At 45.3% G+C, this 12,669-nt stretch overlaps 1 protein-coding gene and 1 non-coding gene across 3 annotated transcripts in view; both read right to left on the bottom strand.

Moving 5' to 3' along the window:
• Nucleotides 1–1,608, bottom strand: part of CPT1A (carnitine palmitoyltransferase 1A) — a 101,789-nt gene extending 100,181 nt beyond the window's left edge. For both annotated transcript variants that reach the window (XM_068260367.1, XM_068260366.1), the window contains exon 1: nucleotides 1,531–1,608. The gene's annotated coding sequence lies outside the window, so the exon portion shown is untranslated. The remainder of the gene's footprint in view (nucleotides 1–1,530) is intronic.
• Nucleotides 1,609–6,407: 4,799 nt separating this feature from the next.
• On the bottom strand, nucleotides 6,408–6,489 carry TRNAS-GCU (transfer RNA serine (anticodon GCU)). Its single transcript has one exon. It is a non-coding gene; the product is annotated as a tRNA-Ser (tRNA).
• Between the last annotated feature and the right edge of the window lie 6,180 nt (nucleotides 6,490–12,669).

Consider the following 12,669-nt stretch of genomic DNA (forward strand, 5'->3'; position numbering starts at 1 on the left):
TCCACGCCCCGCCAGTGACGTCAGCCTTCCCCAACCCCCCTCCCCAAACCTGCTATGAAACCACATGACGGCTGCTTCGCAAAACTAGGTAAAAGGTCACAGCTCTGCATAGCATGCAGCCCTGATAGGCTGAGCTCTCCAGTCCTCTGCAAGGAACAGAACTGAGTAACATTAATCAATGAAGAAAAGGAAGGTTCTCTTGACACTGTGGATAGTCAGCAGCTCCAGATTCCATGTACAATTACAGCCCTATGCAATCGGCTATGCTGATGGTTCAGTAAATATAAATCCATCACTTCATTTTATTTTTTATAATACAGGTTTATGTGGGTTTGTAAAAATAGGTCACTGAGACATATTCCAAAGGCAAAACTTGCTTAAGGCCCCCATTCACACTCGACTGCTTTCCTACGATTTGCTGATCGTCGGCGATTGCGATTTCCGCCGATCGCAAACGCACTACATGCAGCATTCTCCAGGCAATTGCCTGGAATGAGAATCGCAAAACGCAATTGCAGCAAAATCTCTGAACATCTCAATCCAAAATCGCTACTATTGCTACCGCGTTTTGCGATTCCAAGTCTGAATGGGGCCTAAAAGCTTGCAATCAAATGCAGGAACAATAATTACCAGCCGGTACAATTTTTTTATATACACATAATCATACATATGCATTGCACTGTTGAAAGCATAATGTATCATTTTAAATCCACTTTCTTTGCTAACTGCACTGACCTAACAATTGCAATTATATTTAGGCTGAACAGTGATAAATGTTTACAGTTTGCAACATATACAATCCTAAAATAGGATACAACCATCTCTAAATGCCATATACATAAAAGAGAAAAGTAGGATATAATTGCAGGTCTTGAACTGAGTATTTTGCACAATTCATTCAATGTATTTTTGCACAATGAATTCAATTAGGGTTCATTTATCAACTGGAGCACAAGTGGCTCAGTTGCCTAGAGAAACCAGTCCGAATCCTTGTTCCATTTAACTGCTGAAACCTTATTACTGTATTGCTATTGGCAACAGCTTCACTTTTGCTCCAGGAGTCAGTCAGCAATCAGCAGTTGTCTATAGCAACCCGGTCTAAAGATGCCCACTAAAGATACAATCTCAATGACTTAAAGTACCCATTCAAAAAGTATTCACTCAGTTCACCCTTCTACTACATAGATTTGGTAAGATTGCACAAAAGAGATTGTAATCGTTACTGGGCAGCATTATCTTGCTGTAAATCAATATAATCTGCGTCATTGAAACATTTCAGATACACTACAATGCTCTTCACGTTGCTTTCTGTCCATGGCAGTGCAAGGGTAACACAACCACATCACAGATGACTACGACATCACCATGCCTGTAGTGTCCGTGAGACACTAGTGTAAAGTTATCAGTGGCATGTAAGTGCCTGGTTCTTTGTATTGGCAGCCATTGATCTGTAAGGAGTCTGACATGACTGTGCATGGAGAAGAGTCCACGGCTGGAAGTTGCTGGAAAAGAAAGCAAAGCATCTGTTACCTGTCTCTGGTCTCTTCTCTTGACAAGCTGCAGCCAGAGCTGTGCAGATTCCCAGCCTCTCTCCCTTGCAGCCCTCACAGAATGGAAAGTCAGAGCTCCCCGCCCAGGGCCTTCCTACCAGAGGGAGGTGTCAACATTGTTTCCTGGTGCTAAACTACACAGGCTAGGTCTTGCTACTGCTAGCATGAATTTCATTCAAACCTACAAGTGGCAGAAGAGCATTGTGAAACCACTGGCACTGGCATCTGTATTTGAATATTTTGGCAGGAGCCTGATAAAACTTCCCATCAGAGGAACGCTACGAAGATTCTCTTCTCAGGAACACTGTACGGGAGACTTGTGTAAATGTGTCTAGAGCGCCAAATGCAGGTGTTTATGCATGGATGTGGAGGAAAACAAGGAGAAATGCTCCTCACTGATTAGCCTGAAAACATATATCACTAGAATCCTAGTTATTTTCTGTATTTTTAGAGCACAGATGTGTTACATAGCACGTTAGATAGTATGCAGAACAATTCACATCAGTAAGGCTACGATTCCACTGTTGCAGATTCACGGCCATTATCCCGTATGTGAATTTGGATGTGGACTAGCAGCCTATTGAGCATAAATGCAGCCTATGCTTAATAAACCTTTTTGTCATGAGACTGTCATTGTTGAGGTAAGCCACCTCACCTTTTACGGTTTTTGCATTTTTAACTTTGTTTTATCCGGTTCAGCACCGCAGTGCCGAAAATCTCATGCATCCGAGCAACGTTCACCTCCCATTCATTTGCCTATAACTTTATTGCTACTTATCACAATGAATTGATATATATCTTGTTTTTTCCGCCACTAATTAGGCTTTCTTTGGGTGCTACATTTTGCTAAGAATTATTTTTTTCTAAATCCATTTTAACAGGAAATTTAAAAAAATGCATTATTTCTCAGTTTTTGGCCATTATAGTTTGAAATAAATATAAGCTACCGTAATTAAAACTCATGTATTTTATTTGCCCATCTGTCCCGGTTATTACACCGTTTAAACGATGTCCCTATCACAATTTGTGGTGCCGATATTTCATTTAGAAATAAAGGTGCATTTTTTCAATTTGTGTCCATCACTATTTATAAGCTTATAATTTTAAATATTATAATAACATACTCTCTTGACATGCATATTTAAAAAGTTCAGACCCTTGGGTAACTATTTATGTTGTTTTTGTTTGTTTTTTATTGTATTTTTTTTTATTTTTTTTTAAATAAAATATGTATGTGGGTCATTTTTGGTGTGGGAGGGAAACTCCTAATTTTAAATGTAAAATAATAGAATTGTTTTATTAAAAGTGTATGTGGGTGCAGTTTACTATTTGGCCACAAGATGGCCACAGTAAAAGAAAGTCCTGGATGCGAACAATCTCGCATCCAGGAACTAAAGTTCACGGAGAAGTTTCCTGGGGGGCAGAAATACCGCTCTCTCTCACTAGAAAGCGTCGATTTTTCTGCGGATAAATTAGATCGGTGAATGGGAATTATATTCCCATTCACTGATCGGGGGGCTAGCGGCGGGCGGCGGGTGCGCACGCGGGAGCGCGCGCACCATGCGGCAGAAGCAGCAGTGCCTATCTGGACGAGGAAGCTCGTCCATATAGGCCGAACTGGTTATATACAACTGGGCGCCTCTTTACTCCTTTAGTCCCGGTTCACATTAGCGCTAAAAAATGGTCCATACCCAAATCGGAAGGGAAAGGATGCGAATGGATGTAATGTTAACCTATAGATCCGTTCTGCAAGTTTACTGCTGCAGCTATTTTTCCAGACCACTGAGCCCAGCGGTTCCACCTTCTTTTAAAGAACAAACGACACCCATGCTAACCTAGAAATAAAAAACACATATATAAGTAGATAAATACTAGTTCTACTTACATAACAGATGTATTGTGCTATCCACGTAATGATTCCTGTGAGTTTTATAAAGGAAAAGCAGAAAATCCTAATCTAGGCAGTGGCCATCTTGCTAAGCTAACACTGACATCATATCCTCCCTGACTCTTGTTTCCCCCCTCCCTACTCTTGCTCATTGTGTATTCATCAGCTGCCCTCCTCCCAGAGTCTTCAGACACTCCCACTGAGGTGTATACTAAGGGTCGGTTTCCACTACTAAATCATGCGAATGCGGCTACCTAGCCGCATCGCATCACTTCCGCCGCCGGCCGCATCACTTCCGCATCTCCCGATGCGGAAGTCAATGGAGGAGATGGGACGCGGATGCGGCCGTGCGTGAATCTGCAGCATGCTGCAGATTCTCAAATCGCTCCACACCGCTCCGCACAACATGCAGTGGAAACTTTTCCATTGCCGTGCATGTGTTTCAGCACACCTGCGGTGCGATGTGGCTATGTAGACGCATCACATCGCTCCTAGTGGAAACGGGCCCTATCAAGAGAGCGTTTTTTTTTACCATAACAGTGCACATACGTTCCCTTGCGTGCACATATATTCATGCAATCTGTGTATATATAGTATGTATATCTCTGTATTTTATTTTTATTTTTTTATGTATGTATGTATTTATTCATTATTTATATACTATATGTTATCATAGGGAATGCTATCTATTTCTTCCCCCCCTCTCCTTTTTAGATATGTGACAAAGATGATATGGTACTGCTATTTAACTCATCAAGGGCTTCAATTCACTGATGTTATTTATCCTATCTATTTATTTTTATATTTATATATTTGTAAGTATGTCCATACGACAAAGCACAGATTGTGCATGGTACCCACTGGGGAGGCGTGCATCTAACACCCTCCCTATAGGGTACCCTCCCCACATGTCTTATGTCCAATAAAATATAATATATACAGCTCTTGAGGCTGAAAATGCTTTTAGCATACATAATTACGGATTTCTGCATGGAATACTATATAATTGAAGTATGCCCACTAGAAAGATGGCGGCTCAGCCATCGTGCCCTTAGCCCACGCACTTCCGCTCTGTATGTGATCCAAAGAGCGGATTGCGCGGCTCGTCATCATGGACCCAGGAAGGTATGCTCCCTCCGTAGACGTGACGGGCCACGCCCCCTCACCTAGACGTCACTATACGGAAGACATTTAGATACGAGTGTGGCGCCAACCTGCAGCAAAGGCGCCACACTCGTCTGCACAAGGACACTGGTAAGTTTCGCTCACTCCCCCAGCCCGCTGTCCTCTCTCTATTTCTCCCCCCTCCTCCTCCTCCTCCCTCCCTCCGTAACCCGTTCATAATCCATTTGCCCTCCACCCCTCCCCTTCTTTTCCTGCACTGTATTGCAATACGATTACCTAAAGTGTTCCAGGTTTGAGACTAGATATGTTTATTTAAAGGCTCAAATTATAAAATTGGTACTCTGCATATATATGTATGGGCTAGTCCATTCTATGGTATACATAGGCATTGTGTTTATAACCAAGTAAGTGCAAGATTACATTGCACTAAGAGGCTATCAAAATTGAATATCTGTGACTGATTTTTATGTACACTAACTAAGGGACTACTGTTACTTATGTATGCACTATTCCTTGTTCTCTATATGCATGTTATTATATGCCAAGACAATATTGCGGGTACATGGAACCTACAGATATGGTCAAAGATTGTGTTACAGTATATTCTAATTGTAACTATGCATATTTTAGCTCAATGACTGATTGATGTTGTTTTTGATTTTTTTGCTTTTTACATATGGGTCTTTTGTTGTTTATTTATTTCAGTTGCTCCTGCCTGTATAAGCTTTTTTGCCTGAGGAAGCGGGCTTGTGACCCGTGAAACGCGTTGCAAACTGCGTGCTTTTTTATTAGTAGTTCTTATTAAATTTACTTTTGTATATTATACACGAAGCAGTGCTTGTGTTTGTTGTTGGGCGGGTAGGTCCACCCTTACCACCCACATCTTTTATTGTTTTTATTGGTACTAATTTTACTCTATTGGCGCCTCTGTATACTACAATTAAGATTAGCTGCATGCTTGTTTCAGGTATGTGATTTAGACCCCACTGACCAGAAAGATCAGCAAGACTGCCAGGCAACTGGTATTGTTTAAAAGGAAATACATAAGGCAGCTTCCATAGGTCTCACACCTCGGGTTCCTTTTAAGCAAAAATATCTATTTCTTAAAGCAGCAAAGGCTTTACCGCCAGCCCGCCACTTTCATCTTGCAAGGAGTGGTGCAAAAGAAGAAGCACATCTTAACATTTAGCACAAGGTTTTCTGCATATTTCTTTAAAAAAAAAACATAGAAGGAAGAACCTTTGATCATGATATGATTTCTCTATGTGTACATTCAGTGTGATGACGAGCAGCTTACTAGCTGATACTGGTACTGAACAGATCATCCAAGTGGTGAGCTGACAAGGATGATATGCAACTGCTGCTATGGACTTGGGAAGAAAAAGCTGGAGGTTTGGGGCACTGTGGCTTAGTTGGTTAAAGCGCCTGTCTTGTAAACAGGAGATCCTGAGTTCAACTCTCGGCAGTGCCTTGCAATGGTTTCTCTTATAAAAACAGGTGGAACTGAGAAGAAGTTGGCAGGTTTCTTTGCTGCCGTCTTTTTTTTTTTTGACTAGCTACAGTGACAGCTCCAGTTCCACTACTTCTAGAAGGCAATATTCCCCGGAGAATGGCTATTTATTTGCACTTGCATGGGAAAAATAAAAGAGCTTGAGAGTTGCGATTGAAATGCACTTTCTGCTGCCATCTGCATACGTCAGAGAGCTTGCTGAAAGAGACTGACCGGCTCAACTGCCCAAACTTGCCTAGCTTTCTAGAGTGGGTGTCTTTTTCTATTTTGCATGGCATGGGCTTCTTTCCAAGGTGAGCCAGAGAAGAAAACATTGGCTTTGGGATACAAAGCTCGACGAGGATGGGATTTGAACCCATGCGTGCAGAGCACAAAGGATTAGCAGTCCATCGCCTTAACCACTCGGCCACCTCATCTTATTGCCAAGCAGCTTCACCGTTGATGCATGGGGATATTTAGCATTGCCTTCAGCTACTGTAATCTGTGCATGGGTCAATTACGTTTGCATTGAAATACACAGAATCAGGCAGCTCTGGAACTTACACAAAGATGTCCAATAGTGCACTCTTGAACAAAGATCTTTCCACTCACCAGACTTCGCAGAGAATACATACCCTAGAAAACTCTCATAAAAATCCAATAATAGGAATGCTAGACAAACCCATGTACTCAACAAATGGCTGGAGGCCTAGAAATGTGAAGGTACTGGCTATACATTAGTAAGTGAGCCTAGCTACATGGAAAGAAGAGAAGGAAGGGGAACACATTTACCCAGAAAGCTGACACATGAAGCAGTGGCTTCTTCAAAGGGTACAAGAGGGATGAGTTCAGTAAGCAGTGTTCTCAGAACTTGACTTGGTTGGGTTATCTTGATGTTCACCCTTCAAATCTTTCATTTACTGTTTGTAACGATTGGTGTCAGCAACACAGATTTTCTGATTATTGGTGATTTGCAGTATCACCAATAATACAGACGCTAAACCTGGTTATATGGTGATCTGCACCAATAATACTAGTATAGCTTGACATAGGACACCCAATGTGGTATAGTGTTTGGTGCAACAGTAACTGGAGGAATTATCTCCTGAGGAGCGGGAGATACAGACTGTACTGCAACCAGTGGACACCTGAGGGGCAGGGACCACTGATTGGAGTAATGGTGGTGAAGATTGGTCTGCAGCCAGAGATTCCTGAATGAACCAGGAATCAGACTATACTGCAGCCAAGGATTCCCTGAAGGCTAGGAATCAGACTGTACTGCAGCCAGTGGACCTAAGAGGCAGAGATCCACTGGCTAGGCTGCCTGATGGCCCCCAGAGGAGCTGGTGACCATAGGATAGTTAAGGCAACAAGTAAACACCTGAAGAGCAGATGTCACAAAAGTACAGTAAGGCTGCTCACCCAAGAGCTAGGTGACAGCCAGAAAGGTCAGACAAGGCAGGTCGGCAACACACGGACATACAAGGTACAGAAGCGGAAGACTGATTCGGTATCCAGGTACAGGCAGGGTTGGCAACAGATAATCAGATGAGCAGAAGTACTGAATCAGAGTACAGGAGAGTAGTCAAGGAAGCCAGAGGTCATAACAGGTAACAAATGATATGTCACTGTCCTAGACTAAGGTGTGAGGTCCTTGGTCTCAACACCCTGGAACTAGTCTAACGGATACACAGTGACAATATAGCTCTCTCCTAGTCTTAGGTGTGTGGTCCTTGGTCACAACACCCTGGAACTAGACTAACACATAAACAGTAACAAGACAGTAATGACCTAGTCTTGGGTGTGAGGTCCTTGGTCTCAACACCCCGGAACCAGACTATCAAAAGAATCTGACTCAGTGTGAATTCCCAGCTCCGGCTAATTCTAACACACTGTGGGATCTGACTCTGGTCTGAGCGCTAACACGTAACTGTTCGCAACAGCAGAAAACTTGCAAGTGACAGGCAAGTCCAATATATACTAAAAGCGCTCCACAGCGCCGCCCCAGTCACTCAGCCAATCCAGAGCATAGCTGGAGTCAGCTGATCGGCCTGATCAGCTGACTCCCCTTCTAGCAGCATAAAGGTCCTGTAGCCTGGCGCGCGTGCGCGTAGCTCTCCATCTGTGTGAACTAGAAGGACCAGGCAAAGCAACACCACGCTGTTGCGCAGCATCAGCTGCTGCCTGAGACGCGGAGATAGTCGCCATGCCGCTTGCCCATGCGGCTGTATCTCCGCTATCCATTACAGTACCCCCCTGTAACGATCGGTGTCAACACACAGAGAGAATCTGATTATTGGTGATCTGCAGTATCACCAAGAATACAGATCTATACCTGATTATGGATGATCTGCAGAATCACCAATAATACAGATATAGCGCTAACCTCTGGACACCTCTAGATATATATATGGTGAGTGTTTGGTGTAACAGTATGACTTTGAGCAACCCACCTGATGAACAGGCGACCCTAAGCAGTACAGAAGATACTGCTATGGAGGGTACAGAAACCTTTAAGCAGCCTGAGACTCTCCAAGGGGTGGAGTCAGGCTGAAGGTAGGAAGGACCAGAGAGTGAGTGACACCTGAAGGTGGATGTCACTGACTGATCTTGGAGACTATCTCTTAAGTGGAGAGAGATAGCTCTCGAGGTCGGGCAAGCCAGGTCGGCAACACACAGACAGATAAAGTACAAAGACAGAAGGCTGATTCGGTATCCAAGTCTGGCAGGGTTTGGCAACGTGGTATCAGATATGCGTGGTACCGAATCAGAAAGCAGAAGGATAGTCAGGAAAGCAACAGGTCATAACAAATAACAAACAATGCCTAGTCTTGGGTGTGAGGTCCGTGGTCTCTACACCCTGGAACTAGTCTGAAGTATAACAGAATAATAATACAAGTTCCCTAGTCTTGGGTGTGAGGTCCATGGTCTCTACACCCTGGAACTAGTCTGAAGTATAACAGAATGATAACACAAGTAATCTGGCTCAGTGTGAATTCCCAGGTCCTCCTGGTTCAAACACACTGTTGGATCTGACTAAGGTCTGAGTGCTTCCACGTACTGATCGCAACGGCAGACAACTTGAGAGTGGCCAGCAGTATCCATATATAGCGCATAGCTCTCTGGCACCACCCTGAAGTGATCAACCAATGGTTACCAGCTCTGAGGTCAGCTGACCGGCCTGGTCAGCTGATCCCTTCTTGGCCATCATAAAAGTTCTGCCTTGCAGCGCGCGCGTATTCCTAAACCTGTGTGAACTAACAGGCTCAGTCACATTAGCTGCACGCTGCTGCGTGCAAACCGCCGCGCTGGACGCGGAACCAGCCGCCTTGCTGTCAGTACATGCGGCGGCTTTTCCGCATTCTGCCATGTCACTAGATGCACACTTCCGCGTACAGACCGCCGCGTTGGACGCGGAATCAGCCGCCTTGCTGTCAGTACACGCGACGGCTTTTCCGCGTTTTCTCACAGTACCCCCATCCCCCCCCCCTCCCCCTTAGGAGTGGACTCTGGACATCTCCTACCCGGCTTCCCAGGATGCAAGTTATGGAATTACTTTTTCAACTCCTCTGCGTGCATACGATAGTCTGGCACCCAAGTTCTTTCCTCTATGCCATACCCCTTCCAGTGAACCAAATACTGCACGGAGTTCTGCACAAGCCGTGAGTCCAGAATCTTCTCAATTTCATACTCAGGTTGGTCATCAATCAACACAGGGGGGGGGGAGGGGAGCAGAATCCATGTGCACTGCCGGCTTGAGCAAGGACACATGAAATGATTTCACACCTCGCATGCTGGTAGGGAGATCAATGGCATAAGTGACATTATTGATTTTCCTGGTTACTGGAAAAGGACCCACAAATCTAGGACCTAACTTGGGTGACAGTTGCTTTAGAGCCAAATGTCGAGTGGACACCCAGACCAAGTCTCCTGGAAAAAATTCCCATTCAATGGAACGTCTCCTGTCAGCCTGTTTTTTCTGCTTCTGAAAAGCCCTCCCCAGATTTCTTTCAACCATTCCCCAAATCTGTTTCAAAGACTTCTGCCAGTTCTCCAGTGCTGGAAACAGGGTAGAAGCCACTGGCAATGGGGTGAACTTAGGTAACCTTCCCGTCACCACCTGAAATGGGGAAAATCCTGAGGAGGAACTCTTCAGATTGTTGTGTGCAAATTCTGCAAACGGCAAAAATTTGACCCAATCGGTTTGTGCATCAGCAACATTACACCTCAGAAATTGTTCCAGAGACCGGTTCGTTCTTTCGGTCTGGCCATTGGTCTGTGGGTGGTAGCCTAATGAGAAAGAAAGGTCCATGTCTAACTGATGGCAGAATGCCCTCCAAAACTTGGAAACAAATTGGACTCCCCGATCTGACACTATATTTTCCGGAATGCCATGCAGTCGGAAAACATGCTGATGAAGAGATCGGCCAATTCCTGGGCCGAGGGGAGTCCTTTCAGGGGGACAAAATGGGCCATCTTACTGAATCGATCGACTACCACCCAAACGACCGTCATGCCCTCAGACCTGGGGAGCTCGCCCACAAAATCCATGGACAAATGGTTCCATGGTTCACTCGGGACTGGCAGAGGCTGCAATGTTCCAACAGGTGCCTGACGGGTTTGCTCCTAGCACACACTGCACATTCCCTCACATACTCCTTGCAGTCAGTTGCCAATGACGGCAACCAAACACATCTAGCAATGAGATCTTGAGTTCTGGTGGCCTCAGAATGCCCAGCATTCTTGTGGGAATGGAACAGCTGCAATATTTGTAGGCGAAAAGGCAATGGCACAAACATGACCCCCAGTGGCGTAGCTAAGCACTCTATACATAACAATTGATATGGCGCACCAAAACCTGCCAATGGCAACTACAGTGTCAGAGGTGCAAGAAGGGGATGGGGAGCAGTTTGTTAATGATTATCACTATTCAAAGTATCTATAGAAGTGATTATTATGAGCACAGGACCAATAGAGAGCTAATACTGTGGTTGAGGGAGGGCCCCACGGGGCCCCTCTAGCCCTAGGGCCCCGATGCGGTCGCAACCTCTGCACCCCCTATTGCTACGCCCCTGATGACCCCCTCAGTCTTCCCCTCTGGTACATCTTGTTGGAACGGACCAAGCGTGACTGACCAGTCTTTCCAGGTCTCAGTGGCTGCCAGAACCATCTTTTAAGGAATAATGGTTTCTGGGTCTGAGGGCTGTGCTGTCTCAGGCTCAAAACATCTGGATAAGGCATCAGCCTATATGTTTATACTACCAGGGGTATACGTGATTACAAATTTGAATTGTAACGTTTGCGGAATCGTTTTCGTGGTCAGCGCACGAGATGCGCACTGACACAGTGAAAATCTTCCACAAGCGTATAATTGGGTGAACCCAGGCTAGGTGCAATGCACCAGCAGAGGGCAATTCCCACCGGCAGATGGCGCTGTGGAGTGCAGACGAGTACAATCGCTGCACGGCCACAGATGCCAGATGGGGATTGTACAGATCAAGACAATGCGGGGCTGAACAGCCCATAAAGAGAAAGAGCACAGGGACAGGACGAATGTGTGTTCACCAATCTAGTCCCCTAGACCCTGCGACGGTGAACACACATCAGCAGAAACAAAAGTAGGAACGCGATCGCGAGAAAGGCGATGGCCAGAAGTGACACAAGACAGACTAGAACAGAACACAAGAGGAGCAAAGGCACAGCAAATAATACAATGAGAATGATAAAGAAAATAACAAACGCTAACTAAACGCGAACACCGCACTCATTCGCAACAGCGAACGCGTTTATAGCGCGGTCTCTGCGTGTTAAGCACAACAGAGACAAGCACGCCTAACTAACCACCGACAGACAAACACGAAACAAAGAACGTGAACGCTTGCTTAACGGTTACCTCACCGAGCCTACAGCAAGCGCCCGTATCAGACAAGACAGACAAACGAGAAACAGGAACTAGGCAGAAAGGATCCACCGCTCTTCCGCCAGAGCAAGTGTGATCCAAGCAGGAACACAGATCAGAAAGATCCACAGCCGCTAACGCTAGCGGCTAGTGCGATCTAAACAAGACAGATCAGATGAGGTAGCCGGAAGCAACCGCAGCTCCAGCCTACACTCCAGAAACTAGATCAGAAGGATCCATAGCCACTAACGCTAGAGGCTATTGCGATCCAGGCAAGACAGATCAGACGAGGTAGCCAGAAGCGACCGCAGCTCCAGCTTACACTCCAGAAACGAGATCAGAAGGATCCACAGCCACTATTGCTAGAGGCTATTGCGATCCAGACAAGACAGATCAGAAGGGGCTATCAGTAACTACCGCAGTGCCGGTTAGCACCCCAGACAAACAGAACGATTTCCTGTCGACCACCGCTGGGACAGGACAATCGCAACAGACAAATAAACAGATATGCAATCCTAACTGCACTAGGGAAACTGCCCAGTGCAGTCCCAAGAATTACTCTAAGATAACTTTAACAAGAAGTAGCTTGGCTGACACTCTAGGAGTGTTTACTACAAACCCTGAAGGAATGACCAGCAAAGGACTCTGGGAAACATAGCTCTTTATACTGCCAGTCATCAAAGGAGGCAGGTAGGGGATTTGCATAACGAATGTATGC

This window comes from Hyperolius riggenbachi, chromosome 11 (assembly GCF_040937935.1).
Source record: "Hyperolius riggenbachi isolate aHypRig1 chromosome 11, aHypRig1.pri, whole genome shotgun sequence".
Classification (NCBI taxonomy): domain Eukaryota; kingdom Metazoa; phylum Chordata; class Amphibia; order Anura; family Hyperoliidae; genus Hyperolius; species Hyperolius riggenbachi.